Source organism: Mobula birostris, chromosome 8, assembly GCF_030028105.1.
Source record: "Mobula birostris isolate sMobBir1 chromosome 8, sMobBir1.hap1, whole genome shotgun sequence".
In the NCBI taxonomy this organism is placed as follows: Eukaryota; Metazoa; Chordata; class Chondrichthyes; order Myliobatiformes; family Myliobatidae; genus Mobula; species Mobula birostris.
The window spans coordinates 138,006,931-138,022,585 of record NC_092377.1 but is presented as its reverse complement, the minus strand read 5'-3'; positions in this window follow the sequence as shown (position 1 = coordinate 138,022,585).

Sequence of the window (15,655 nt, the reverse complement as noted above, 5' to 3'; positions counted from 1 at the left end):
AGGTAGAATGGCAAGAGAGAGAGAGGGACAAATAGTTGGATCGAGAAGAGAAACAGAGGGAAAGGGAATTCGAGCTGGAGAGGTTAAAGATGATGGCAGAGCAGGGGCCCATGCTGAACCCAGGTGGAGGGTTCAGGGCGACCCAAGAGGTTAGGCTGGTTCCCCCATTTGACGATACCGATGTGGATCGGTACCTTCTCCATTTCGAAAAAGTTGCTGCAAGTCAGGACTGGCTGAGGGATAAGTGGGCTGTTTTGCTTCAGAGTGTACTTAAAGGGAAAGCCCAACAAGCTTATTCGGCTTTGTCTGCGGAAGATGCCCAGAGGTATGAGGTGGTGAAAGAGGCCATCCTCAGGATTTATGAGTTGGTCCCGGAGGCATACCGGCAGAGGTTCCGGAATGCGAGGAAACAGTGGGACCGCACGTATTTAGAGTTTGCCCATGAGATGCAGACACATTGTCAGCATTGGTGCACCTCAAAAGGGGTAGATGATAATTGTGACAGACTGCTACAGCTGATCCTGATTGAGCAGTTTAAAGGTTGTGTCCCTGACGGTATGAGACCCTACCTAGATGAGAAAGAGGCAGCCACGTTAGCCACAACTGCTAATTTAGCGGATGAGTATGCGTTGACGCATAAAATGAAGTTTGCCCCGAGTAAAGGCTACCAGAAGGGTAGTCAGGACGGCGGGGAGAGTCCGCCGGAAAAGTCAGGAAGTAAGCCGGGGACTAGTGAGAAGGATAAGGTAGACCAGGAGCAGTCTGGTAGGAAGTCTTCTGGGGTCATCTGTTATAATTGTGGGAAAGTCGGACACTTTGCGTCCAGGTGCTTTGCCCCAAAGAAGGAGACGGGGAAAGGAAAAACGGCGATTTTGACTGGCTGTATCGAGCTGGTAAACAAACCGCTAGGAGAGGACAGGTCTGCCAAATTTCAGGAAGGGCGCGAGAGGTTTATCTCGGCCGGATTGGTGTCGGTGAAGGAGGGGTTAAAACCAGTTCCAGTACGGATCTGGGGAGACACGGGAGCGTGTCAGTCATTGATACTGAAGAGTGTTTTAGAGTTTAGTTCAGAGACCAGGAATGGGGAGGTCAGGGTCAAAGGTATTGAGGAAGGGACAGAAGCAGTACCCTTGCACCAGATACATCTAAAAAGCGACTTGGTCTCTGGACTAGTCACGATCGGGGTGAGGCCGGAATTGCCAATGAAAGGCGTGGAAGCCTTGCTCGCCGGGGGAATTGTGTTCTCGGCAGTGAGATTGACAGGTCAGCCTGCCAGCATTGAGGCCCCGCCCATGGACTCACAGGTTCATCCTGTTTGCGCAGTGACTCGCTGTATGTCCAGAGAGACTGCTGAGACGTTTCTACCAGCCTTGTACGAGGAGGGGGTAGAAAGTGAAAAGAAGGAGCGTAATGAAACAGGAGAAAGTGGGGAAATTAAGGTAGATTTATCATTAGAGAAGAAGGACTTTATACAGGCACAGGAGCGAGACGAGGAAACAGCTCTCTGTGAAACAGAATTAGGAAGGGAGCCAGTGAATTATGGTGTGAAGTGGGAGGTGCTAAGGAAGGAAGGGAAACCAAGTACTGCAGGTGAGGAATGGGGGGTGGTGCAAAAGAGTTATGGGGATGAGATTTTTAACCTGGCCCACAAAGTACCCCTCGGTGGACATTTTGAGATGCTGAAGGAAACAGTCGGCGGAGCCATGAGAGAGTTTTTCTGGCTGCACAGGAGGAAGGATGTTATTGATTATTGCAGACGCGAACTGAGACGGTCACAGGCTTTTGATATACTAACAAACCTCGTCGATGTTAGCGTGGAAATCAATGAAGCTAGGGTGCCACCTGATAAATGGAAAACCCATTTTGAAAAGATGAGTATGGTACCGACCAGATGGGAGAAGGCTATTGTTTTGGCCAGCTCTGCTGATAAGGTCTCTCCCTTAATCCCCGAACAAAGCGACCCTTTAGGAGAGCTAATTAAACGGCTTGCACACGTGTGTTTGATTGTCCCGAGGCAATGCAAAGAACTGGGACATTGGGTGGTGTTTGTCATGCTAGGTCAGCCTAGTGAGCAACAGCCCTATAGAATGAGTAATTCAGTGACGAAAGGGCTAAAGAACACAGAAGTGTATATTGGTGATGTAATACGGCTGTCTGAAGCCAGCTTGATAGTGAACCTTGAAAAAAATGAGTTCGGCCACGCGAAGGTCACTTATCTGGGAATTGTGGTAACACAGGGGCAGCTGGCAGCAAAGCAAGCTAAGGTGCGGGCTATCTCTGACATCCCAACCCGGGGTACTGTAGATGGTGGGGTACTGTAGGAAGTTTTGCAATAACTTTGCGGGTACTACCCCTCCCCCTCCTACTAAGCCCTTGCGAAAGAAAACTAAGTCGGGATGGGACGACCCTTGTTATCGTGGTCCGGGACGAAACCCAATGAGAGGTTACACTGATCACAATTCATCAGTGTTTTCGGCCACTATGAAGTTTGCTAAGTTGGAGCCTGGTTTAAAGGATTATTAAAATAACACGTATAAAAGGGACAGAAAATGTGATTGCTGACTGTCTGTCAAGGAGTTGACAACTTAAAATTCTCTGTATTAGCCAAATAGCTGATGAAGATGTATACTTGTGTGTATCTAATAATGTATTCATGCTTATAATTTTTACCCCGGTAAAAATCCTTAAAGGGGAGGGGTGTGACGAAAGAGGGTTACAAAAGTACACATAGACTAAGATGTTAACTGTCCTGTGCTAGCACCAATGGGATCAACAGTTGACCTGCCACCTGTCTTCAGGAGAGAGAGATAAGTAAGACAATGGAGCAGCATTTGGAAATGTTAATGAAGAGACGAGAGAGTTTAACGGAAGGAGACACCGGTCTGAGTATTGTCAAGATCGGCTCCTTTTGAACCCTGAACTGTTTGAAGTGTGATGGACAGGCGATACCCCAGCAGGGGGATAAAAAGGGGCAGGTTCGCTAAGACACCACACACGACACCACGAGGTAACGAGACCCTGGAAGCGGTGTGCCCCCACAAGTCGGTGGGAGTTTTTGGAGGTCTGATCGTGGGACCAGCCATAGACGCACAGGGTGGAAAGATACGGTCAGCGGGAACCTGGTGTATGTGTCCGCCCTTGCCTGGGTGCCGGGTTCACCGCAGAAGAACGATCGTATCTGGAACAGAGGAGTCACAGTCGGTGACCTCAGAAGACATTACAAAGGGCTTGCCCGAAAGCTGACTGCGAGGAATATCGAAGGTCTGTTTGGAATCCGATTTGAATATTCATTCATTCTCTCTCTCTCTCTCCAACGGCACGACAGTGATTACTGTGAACTGAACTAAACTGAACTCTGTCACTTGTGATTGAACATTTTACCCCTAGACTGCAATAGAGCTGATTGACCCTATTATCCTAGTTCTGTGTACATGAGTGTTTATTCATTGCTAACCTGTTGCATTTATATCCTTACTATTAGAGTACTGTGTTGCTTATTTCTTTAATAAAACTTTCTCACTTCCGGTAATCCAGACTCCAACTGAGTGGTCCATTTCTGCTGGTTTGGCAACCCAGTTACGGGGTACGTAACAAGAGGCACGAGGGAGGAGCTGGTCAAAGTTGATTAGAAGGGGACACTAGCAGGGATGTCGGTAGAACAGCAATAGCTGGAGTTTCTGAGAAGACGCAGGCTCCTCCCATCCTGAGAAAAAAGCACTCTAAAGAGAAGGTGAGGCAACTGTGGCCAACAAGGGAAGTCAAGATGGCATAAAAGCAAAAGGGAGGGCATATAAAATTGTAAAAAATAGTGGGAAGCTATGAGATTGGGAGGCATCTGAAAACCAACAGAAGGCAATAAGAAGAAACAAGTTAGCCTTTAACATAAAAGAGGATACCAAGAGTTTTTATTTCAAATATATAAAGGGCAAAAGTGGACACAGGACCACTGGAAAATGATTCTGGAGAAGTAATGATGGAGAACAAAGAAATAGCCAATGAACAAGTATTTTGCATCAATTTTCACAGTGGAAGACACCAGTAACGATCTAGAACTTCTAGAGTTGGAGGCAGAAGTGGCTGTAGTCAGTATTACTAAGGAGAAGGTACTTGGGAAGCTGAAAGATCTGAAGGTGGTCCACCTGGGCTACACCCCAAGTTTCAGAAAGAGGTAACTGAAGAGACTGCGGATGCATTCGTAGTGATCTTTCAAAAATCCCTAAAGTCAGGAACAATTCCAGGGGTCTGGAAAATTGCAAATGTATTTTCACTCTTTAAGAAAGGAAAGAGGCGAAAGGCAGGGAATTATAAGCCAATTAGCCTAACTTCAGTAGGTGGCGAGATTTTAGAGTCCATTGTTAAGATTCAGCATTCAACTTTGTTCATTTTCATTCTTCAGTACTTGAGTGTAGAGGAGAACAAAATGATTGTTAGTCCAGATCTGATGAGGGATTAAAAAATAAAATATGCGCATAAAATCACAATAAATATAACTATAAAAACAGTCCTTTAAATCACAACGTACATGTGACTGTAATATACACAGACTGATTTTATGTACATAACCTGATGCAAGGTGATGTGGATGTCATGGTGGTGGGAGGTGGGGTTAATGGGAGGAGATGTTGATCAGTCTGACAGCCTGGGGGAAGTAATACTCACAAAATGCTGGAGGAACTCAATGGGCCAGGCAGCAGAGTTTCGGGCCGAGTCCCTTCATCAGGACTGGAAAATAAAGATGAGAAGTTAGAGCAAGAAGATGGGGGAAGGGAGGATGAAGTACAAGGTGGTAGCTGCTAGGTGAAACCGGGAGAAGGGGAGGGGGTGAAGTAAAGAGCTGGGAAATCAATAGGTGAAAGAGATAAAGGGCTGGAGAAGGGGGAATCCGATAGGAGAGGGTAGAAGACCCGTGGGAGAGAGAGAAGGGGGAGGAGCACCAGGGGGAGGTGATGGACAGGTAAGGAGGTGAGGTGAGAGAGGGAAACAGGAATGGGAATGGTGATGGTGGCGAGGGGGCATTACCAGAAGTTTGGAAAATTGACATTCACACCATCAGGTTGGAGGCTACGCAGATGGAATGTAAAGCCTTGCTTCTCCAAACTGAGTGTGGCCTCATCTCGGCAGTAGTAATTGTTTTTGTGTCAAGTGGTCCTGGCGTGGGTGCTGTATTGCCTTCTCCCTGATGGGGGTGGGACAAACTGGGTGAGTGGGATCCTTCATGATGCTGCTGGCATTTTTCCAGCACCCTTCTGTATACATTTCCTTGATGGTGGTTTTTGATTTGATTTTACTCGGAGATGCAACACGAAACAGGTGCTTCCGGCTCATTGAGACACACTGCTCAGCATCCCACCTATTTATCCCCGAGCAAGAGAACATCTGCAGATGATGGAAATCCAAGCAACACACACACAAATTGCTGGAGGAAAAATGCTGGAAGAAGTACAATCCACATTTTGGGCTGACTGGGCCAAGACCTGCTGAAAGGTCTCGGTCCAAAACATCAACTGTACTTCTTTTCTATAGATGCTGCCTGGCCTGCTGAGCTCCTCTGGCATTTTGTGTGCATTTATTTAACCCCAAGCCTAATCACAGGACAATTGACAATGACCAATTAACCTACTAACTGGTAATGTCTTTGGACTGTGGGAGGAAACCAGAGCATTTGGAGGAAACCCACAGGTTCACTGAGAGGAACACGCAAACTCCTTACAGACAGCATCAGAATTGAACTCCAAGGCCCCAAGCTGTAATAGTGTTGTCCTAGCCACTAGGCTCTCACTGCATAGACTGGTGCTGGTGATGCATTGGGAGTTTTAACTACCCAAAGTTAAACACGAGGTTTCAGGGTATTTGGAAACACATACGAGGGGTGATTGATAAGTTTGTGGCCTACGGTAGAAGCAGATGAGTTACTAACTTTGAACTTTCTGCGTTTTCATTCAAAGGGTTGAACTGCAAGTGCATGTAACAAGAGCTGTATAACTCATCTTCTACCTTAGGCCACAAATTTATCAATCACCCCTGCTGTAGACCACCTGGAGGTCCAAGATGCTCTCGTTACATGCACGTGCAGTTCAGCTGTTTGAGTGATAATGCAGAAAGTTTGAAGTTAATAACTCATCTCCTTCTACTTCAGGCCACGAACTTATCAATCACCCCTGCTGTGGACCACTTCTACAAAGAAGGGATCCGTATGCTCCACAACCGCTGGACTAAGTGTGTACATGTAGGAGGGGTCTATGTTGAAAAATAAATGTGCCAGGTTTTCTAAAATGGACTCCTACCTTAGGCCACAAACTTATCAATCACCCCTCGTAAAATAAGCTGTAGGCAGCATGGTTTCCTCAAGGGGAGATCTTGCATGAAAATATATTGGTATTCTTTGAGAAAGTAAAAAGCAGGGTAGACAAAGTAGATTCAGTGGGTGTTGTTAACTTAGCTTTTCAGAAGGTCCTTGACAAGATGTACACGTGAGACTGCTAAGCAAAATAGGAGCCCTTGGCACTACAGAAAGGGTACTTGCATGGATAGGAAATTGACTGTCTGGAAGGAGGCCTTTTTTCTGGCTGGTTGGCAATGACTAGTGGTGTTCCCACGGGGGTCTGCTATTTTACACATTATATGTTAATGATATGGATGACAGAATTGATGGTTTTACAGATGGGTAGTGGGGCAGATGGAGTTGTGAAAACGGGGGGTCTGCAGAAAGATTTGCATAGGTTGGAAGAACAGGCAAAGAAGTTGCAGATGGGATGTGGTGTAGTGCTCTGAACTCCCAGTGGTGGGAGAGTCTAGGACTGGGGCATAGCCTCAGTATGTATGGACATTCATTTAGAACAAAAATGAGTCATTTCTTTAGCCAAAGGATTGTAACTATGTGGAATTCAATGGTACAGACTGCTTTGGAGGCTAAGTAATTGGGTGCACTCAAGGAAAAGGTTGATAGGTTTTATATCAGTAAGAGAGCCAAAGGTTATGGGGAGAAAACAGGAGTATGGAGTTGAAGGAAAAATTTATCAGCCATGATCAAATGATTGAGCAGAATCAATGGGCCAAATAGCCTAATTCTGCTTCTATGTCTTATGGTCTCACCTTAAACCTATACCTTCTAATTTTAGTCTTCTCTAATCTGGGTAAAAGACTCTGGTCTTTCACCATTTCCACGCTCCTCATGAATTTACAAACCTCCATAAGCCCTTTAGCTCTCAGCCTTTTAATGCTCCAGGGAGAAAAAAGCCCCAGCATGTCCAGGTTTCTCCTTATAATTCAAGCCCTCCAATGCTGGTAACATCCTTTTCTGCAACCTCTCTACTCAATCGCTTCCTCTCTACTGTATAGTGCCTAGAATAGCACCAAGTACTCAGGTGTGGTCTATACAACCGTAACATGATGTCCTGAGTCCATTTCTCCACTTTTTCTACTTGTGTCACCCCTTTCAGGGAACTACAGCCTTGTATCCTTAGCTTGATTTGATCTACAGTATCCCTCAGGGCCTGGCGTATGTGTATGCCCTGTCCTTGTTTAACTTATCAAAATGTGTGACTTCCTACTTCTCTGAGCTAAATTCCATCTCTCATTCTTTTACCAACTTGCCCCATTAACTTATATTCTGTTGCAGCCTTGGACAATCTTCATCACTCTCTGCCACACCGCCGATTTTGGTGTCGGTCACAAACTTACTAATCATGCCACCTCCATTCCCATCCCAATTATTAACATACAGTATGACAAACAACAGGGGACCCAGAGCTTGTGGCATACCACTGGTCTCAGGCCTCCAATCTGAAAAACAACTCTCCACTTCCACCCTCTTAACTCCCTCCACAAAGTCAATAGATTTTTCCCCAATTGGCCAGCTCAGCTGGGATCCCGCGTGACACAGCCTTCCAGACCAGCCCGTCAAAGGTCTTACTAAAGTCCGTGCTAAATCCTTGCTAAAGGTCTTGTTGAACTCCATTAGGAGTTCGAGGAGATTTGGTATAACTCTAACAAATTTCCACAGATGTACCGTGGAGAGCATTCTGACTTGGAACACCGTCTCCTAAGCATGAGATCGAAAGAGGCTACAGAGGGTTTTAACCTGATACAGCTCCATCATTGATTCAAGCCTCCCTGCCATCAAGGACATCTTCAAAAGGTGGTCCCTCAAGAAGAGGGCATCCATGGCGGTGCGACGCAGCTTGCGTGGCCGCTCCGGTGAATGATATCTGTAATCTCTCAAGTAGGGTGCCATACACAATTCTGATTTGATGAAGACAGATGTGAGAGAACGGAGAAACATCTGGAGAAACTTCTGAAATGCCTGTTTCGCTGCCGCTGCTACCGTGTGATCCTGAATCTCCGGAGGGGAAGGCCCCGAATCCTCGGCTTTGATTGTTGCCCGGTGGCCGGGACGGGGTCGAAGTGCTTGGCAGAGATGGTGCTCAGTGCTCGGTGTCGAAGGGCTGGTCGGAGGCTCGAAGTTTTCGGACAGACTCAGTGTCGGCTGGGGTCAGGTGCTTCCAATGCATCGGCAGTTGTCGGTGCCTGCTGGTTTATAGCAGGGAGAGTTTCTCCCTTCTGCCGCCTGCTATTGGGGACGATCTGGAGTCCGTCGGAACTTTGAGACTTTTTTTTAACCGTTCCCATGGTCTGTTCTTTATTAAATTATGGTATTGCTTTGCACTGCTGTAACTATATGTTATAATTATGTGGTCTTGTCAGTGATAGTCTCTGGTTTGTCCTGTTTTTTTTGTGATATCACTCTGGAGGAACATTGTATCATTTTTTAATGCATGCATTTCTAAATGACAATAAACGAGGACTGAGTGTCCTCATAATCTAATCTAATTACTAAGGATACTCAGCATCCAGGATATGCCCTGTTCTCAATGCTATCATCAGAAAGGAGGTACAAGAGCCTGAAGATGCACACTCAATGTTTTAGGAACAGCTTTTTCCCCTCCACCATCAGATTGATGAGCGCCCATGAATTCAGGAACACTATTTCACTTCTCTGTTTTTGCACTACTTTTTTTTTGTATTGTAACTTAATTTTTTTTAACAGCCTGCAATGCCCCACTGACACAAAAGACAAGTTTCCTGACATACACTCAATAGCCACTTTATTAAGTAACTCCTGAGTGAATAAGTTTCCCCTCATGTTCTCCCTTAAAAGTTTCACCGTTCACCCTTAACCCATGACCTCAGGTCATAGACTCATCCAGTCTCACTGGTAAAAGCCTGCTTGCATTTATCCGATCTATACCCCTCATAATTCAGAATCAGGTTTAATATCACTGGCATATGTCGTGAAATGTGTTGACTTTGCAGGTGCAATACATGGTAATATAGAAAAAAATAAATGAATTACAGTAAGTATATATGCATAGTAAATAGTTAAATTCAGAATAGTAGTACAAAAACAGAGATAATTAAAAAAAAAGTGAGGTAGTGTCTAAGGGTTCAATGTCCATTTAGGAATCGGATGACAGAGGGGAAGAAGCTGTTCCTGAATCACTGAGTGTGTGCCTTCAGGCTTCTGTACCTCCTTCCTGATGGTAACAGTGAGAAAAGGGCATGCCTTGGGTGATGGCGGTCTTTGATAATGCATGCTGCCTTTCTGAGGCATCGCTCCCGAAGATGTCTTTGAAACAATGGAGGTTAGTACCCATGATGGAACTGACTAATTTTACAACTTTCTGTAGCTTCTTTCGATCCTGTACAGTAGTTCACCAGCCCCACTCCATACCAGACAGTGATGCAGTCTGTCAGAATGCTCTCCATGGTATATCTCTAGAAGCTTGAGTGTTGAGTGTAGAACTCTACCAAATCTCCCCTCAATCTTCCTCAATCTAGTGAATGAAGTTCTAATCTATTCAATCTTTCCCACTAACTCAGGTTCTCCAGTTCCAGCAACATCGTTGCCATTTTTCTCTGTACTCTTTCAACCTTATTTACATCTTTCCTGAAGGCAGGTGAACAGAACTGCACACAAGACTCCAAATTAGGCTTCAGCAACGTCTCATCCAACTTCAACATAACATCCCATCTTCTGTACTCAATACTTTGATCCACGAAGGTCAATGTGCCAAAAGCCTCTGCCGCATCTGTTCCCAGGATGGGGCTTCCCACTCCAGGGCACCGGAAATATCCTCCTCCATTAAAGAACAGGGTTTCCCTCTTCTACCATTAAACTCTGTCCTCGTACACATCTCCATTTCCCATACATCCACACAAACCCCATCTTCCCGCTGCCTTAATAGTGATAAAGTCCCTCTTGTCCTTACCTACCACCCCATCAGCCTCTGCATCCAACACATTATCCTCTGGAACTTACCCCATCTTCACCAAACATATCTTTACCTCCCCCCAACCCTACGCCCACTTTCTCCTGGGGTCGTTCCCGCTGCGAGTCGCTTGTCCATTCGTCCCTCCCCACCCATCTCCCTGCCGGCGAGTGGCCCAAGTGCCACACCTGCCCATTCTCTCCTCCCTCACCTCCATGCAAGACACCAAACAGTCCTTCCAGGTGAGGCAGCGCTTCACCTGCAAACCTGCTGGAGTTGCCTATTCTGTCCAGTACTCCCGACGTGGCCTCCTCTACACTGGTGAGACCCGTCGTAAATCAGACGGCCGCTTTGTTGAGCATCTCTGCACCATCTGCTGCAAGCAGTGCTTCCTGGCGGCCAAACATTTTAATTCTGATGCCCGTTCCTGTTCCGACATGTCAGTCCATGACCTCCTCTTGTCCCAAGATGGGGCCAACCTCAGGGTGGAGGAGCAACAATCATATTCCATCTGGGTACCCTCCAACCTGATGGTATGAATATCGATTTCTCCTTCTGTGAACAAATTTCCCCCGTCTTTCCTCTATTCTCTACTCTGACCACTTACTTTTTCACCCCTGCATATTACTTCCCCCTGAGTCCCCTCATCCTTCCCCTTTTCCTATAGTCCACTCTCCTCTCCTACTAGATTCTTTCTTCTCCAGCCCTTGACCTTTCCCACCCACCTGGCTTCACCTATCACCTTCTAGACAGCCTCATTCTCCTCCCCCCGTCTTTTTACTCTGGCATCTTCCCCCCTCTTTCTCAGTCCTGAAGAAGGGTCTCAGCCCGAAACATCAACTGTCTATTCATTTCCATGGATGCTGCCTGACCTGCTGAGTTCTTCCATTTTTTAAAAATATGTGCTGCAATGTGCCAGAAGCTTTCTTTAGCTACCTGTGATGCTATTTTCAATGAATTAGGGAACCTGTATTCCCAGATTCCTTTGTCCTACCACACTCCTCAGTGCCTAACTGCTCATTGTGCAAGACCAACCCTGGTTTGTCCTCCCAAAGTGCAACACCTTACACTTGTCTGCATTAAATGTTTGTAGTCTTCTGCTCATCCACATTAAGGTTTGGCATGTTGTGTATTCAGAGAGGCTCTTTTGCACACCACATGGATATTTGAGTTACCTTCCGATCAGCTTGAACCAGTTTGGCCATTCTCCTCTGACTTTTCTCGTTAACTGTGTTTTCACCCGCAGGACTTCCGTTAACCAGATTTTTTTTGTTTTTTTTTCACACTATTGTCTGTAAATCCTAGAGGCAGTTGTGCATGATAATCCCAGGAAATCACCAGTGACTGAGCCAATTAAACCACCCCATCTGGCACTAACAATCATTCCATGGACAAAGTCACTTAGATCACATTTCTTCCCCATGCTGCTGTTTGGTCTGAACAACAACTGAACCTCTTCATAAACACAAGAAAGTCTGCAGATGCTGGAAATCCAAAGCAACACACACAAAACACTGGAGGAACCCTGCAGGTCAGGCTGCATTATTGGAAATGCATAGATAGTCAGTGGAAGGTCTTGACCATGTCTACATGCTTTGATGTATTGAGTTGCTGCCACGTGATTAGTTGATGATTTGCATTAACAAGGTGTATAGGTGTACCTAATAAAGTGGCCACTGAGTTTATGCCAGTGATAATAAACCTGATTTTGACTCTGATGTTGATAATTGGTTCAAAGTTCAAGGTAAACTTTTATCAAGGTGCATATACGTTCATTTTATTGTGGGCATTCACAGTAAGTACAAAGAAACACAAAAGAATCAGTGAAAAACCACACACAGCAAGACAAACTAACAACCTACCAGCAAAATACAACAAACTATGCAAATACACAAAAAGCTCAAAAAAATTAATAAACATTTAAATTCTTGCGATACAATTCTCCACACACAAAGCCACAATGATTATCCTTATTCAGTATCTGCCTTTTCAAGTGCTGGCAGATTCATCAGGTTCACGAACCAACCTGAAAAATACGAACATTACTTCAAACTATATCCTGGCGGGGAGATTTGCGAAGGCTACTGGGGGACTTTAAACTAGAATGGTTGGGGGGTGGGAATCAAATTGAAGAGACTAGGAGAGAGGAGGTTAGTTCACAAATGGAGAAAGCTAGTAGACAGTGTATGAGGGAGAATAGGCAGATGACAGGGAAGGGGAGCGCTCAGACTGAAGATGTAGGGGAGAAGGAAGAAAAAGATACAGTAATAAAGTTGTTTGCACCATTAGGGATAAACAGAGAGTAAGAGGTGGAGAGTTTCTTAAATGCATCTACAAACATTTGTATTTTAATGCCAGGAGCATTGTAAGAAAGGTGGATGAGCTTAGAGCACGGATTGATGCCTGGAAATATGATGTTGTAGCTATTAGTGAAACATGGTTGCAGGAGGGGTGTAATGGGTCACTAAATATTCCTGGATTTTGTTGCTTTAGGTGTGATAGAATCGGAGGGGCAAGAGGAGGAGGTGTTGTATTGCTTGTCAGAGAAAATATTACAGTCATGCTTTGGCAGGATAGATTAGAGGGCTCGTCTAGGGAGGCTATTTGGGTGGAATTGAGGAATGGGAAAGGTGTAGTAATGCTTATAGGGGTGTATAATAGCCCACCTAATGGGGAGTAAGAATTGGAGGAGCAAATTTGTCAGGAGAAAGCAGATATTTGTAGTAAGCACAAGGTTGTGATCGTGGGAGATTTTAATTTTCCACACATAGACTGGGAAGCCCATTCTGTAAAAGGGCTGGATGGTTTGGAGTTTGTAAAATGTGTGCAGGATAGTTTTTTGCAGCAATACATAGAGGTACCAACTAGAGAAGGGGCAGTGTTGGATCTTCTGTTAGGGAATGAGATAGGTCAGGTGACAGAGGCATGTGTTGGGAGCACTTCAGGTCCAGTGATCACAATGCCATTAGTTTCAATATAATTATGGAGAAGGATAGGACTGGACCCAGGGTTGAGATTTTTGATTGGAGAAAGACTAACTTTGAGGAGATGCGAAAGGATTTAGGAGTGGATTGGGGCAAGTTGTTTTATGGGAAGGATGTAATAGAGAAATGGAGGTCATTTAAAGGTGAAATTTTGAGGGTGCAGAATCTTTATGTTCCTGTTAGGTTGAAAGGAAAGGTTAAAAGTTTGAGAGAGCCATGGTTTTCAAGGGATATTGGAAACTTGGTTCGGGAAAAAGAGAGAGATCTACAATAAATACAGGAAGCATGGACTAAATGAGGTGCTCAAGGAATATAAAGAATGTAAAAGGAATCTTAAGGAAGAGATTAGAAAAGCTAAAAGAAGACATGAGGTTGCTTTGGCAAGTAAGGTGAAAATAAATCCAAGGGGTTTCTACAGTTATATTACTAGCAAAAGGATAGTGAGGGATAAAATTGGTCCCTTAGATAATCAGCGTGGACAGCTATGTGTGGAACCAAAAGAGATGGGGGAGATTTTGAACAATTTCTTTTCTTCGGTATTCACTAAGGAGAAGGATATTGAATTGTGTAAGGTAAGGGAAACAAGTAGGGTAGTTATGGAAACTATGATGATTAAAGAAGAGGAAGTATTGGTGCTTTTAAGGAATATAAAGGTGGATAAGTCTCCAGGTCCTGACAGGATATTCCCTAGGACCTTGAGGGAAGTTAGTGTAGAAATAGCAGGGGCTCTGACAGAAATATTTCAAATGTCATTAGAAACAGGGATGGTGCCGGAGGATTGGCGTATTGCTCATGTGGTTCCATTGTTTAAAAAGGGTTCTAAGAGTAAACCTAGCAATTATCGGCCTGTGAGTTTGACAACTTAAAAAAATTAATGGAAAGTATTCTTAGAGATGGTACATATAATCATCTGGATAGACAGGGTCTGATTAGGAACAGTCAACATGGATTTGTACGTGAAAGGTCATGTTTGACAAATCTTATTGAATTTTTTGAAGAGCTTACTAGGAAAATTGATGAGGGTAAAGCAGTGGATTTTGTCTATATGGACTTCAGTAAGGCCTTTGACAAGGTTCCACACGGAAGGTTAGTTAGGAAGGCGGTGGCTGGATGGGAGATGCGAGAGAGTAGTGGTGGATAACTGTTTGTCAGGTTGGAGGCCAGTGACTAGTGGTGTGCCTCAGGGATCTGTACTGGGTCCAATGTTGCTTGTCATATACATTAATGATCTGGATGATGGGGTGGTAAATTGGATGAGTAAGTATGCTGCTGATACTAAGATAGGTGGAGTTGTGGATAATGAAGTAGGTTTTCAAAGCTTGCAGAGAGATTTAGGCCAGTTAGAAGAGTGGGCTGAAAGATGGCAGATGGAGTTTAATGCTGATAAGTGTGAGGTGCTACATTTTGGTAGGACTAATCAAAATAGGACATACATGGTAAATGGTAGGGCATTGAAGAATGCAGTAGAACAGAGGGATCTAGGAATAATGGTGCATAGTTCCCTGAAGGTGGAATCTCATGTGGATGGGGTGGTGAAGAAAGCTTTTGGTATGCTGGCCTTTATAAATCAGAGCATTGAGTATAGGAGTTGGGATGTAATATTAAAATTGTACAAGGCATTGGTGAGGCCAAATTTGGAGTATTGTGTACAGTTCTTGTCACCGAATTATAGGAAAGATATCAATAAAATAGAGAGAGTACAGAGGAGATTTACTAGAATGTTACCTGGGTTTCATCACCTGAGTTACAGAGAAAGGTTGAACAAGTTGGGTCTTTATTCTTTGGAGCATAGAAGGTTGACGGGGGACTTGATAGAGGTATTTAAAATTATGAGGGGGATAGATAGAGTTGACGTGGATAGGCTTTTTCTATTGAGAGTAGGGGAGATTCAAACAAGAGGACAAGAATTGAGAGTTAAGGGGCAAAAGTTTAGGGGTAACATGAGGGGGAACTTCTTTACTCAGAGAGTGGTAGCTGTGTGAAACAAGCTTCCAGTAGAAGTGGTAGAGGCAGGTTCGATTTTGTCATTAAAAAAAAATTGGATAGATATATGAACAGGAAAGGAATGGAGGGTTATGGGCTGAGTGCAGGTAGATGGGACTAGGTGAGAGTAAGGGTTTGGCACAGACTAGAAGGGCTGAGATGGCCTGTTTCCGTGCTGTAATTGTTATATGGTTATATTTCTCTGTCTCTCTTTCAAATTGCACTTATGTTATTTTTATTTTGTCGTGTAACACGTGCAATGTGTTAATTTATTTAACTTAAATTTGCCCTGTTTGTAATGTACTGTGCATCTGCTACAAAAAGCTAATTTTCATGGCATTTACACCTTGTGACAATGAACTTGAAATTGAGGTCCTGTCTCTCAGAATTCCCTCTGGTAACTTTCCCAACATTAAGGTT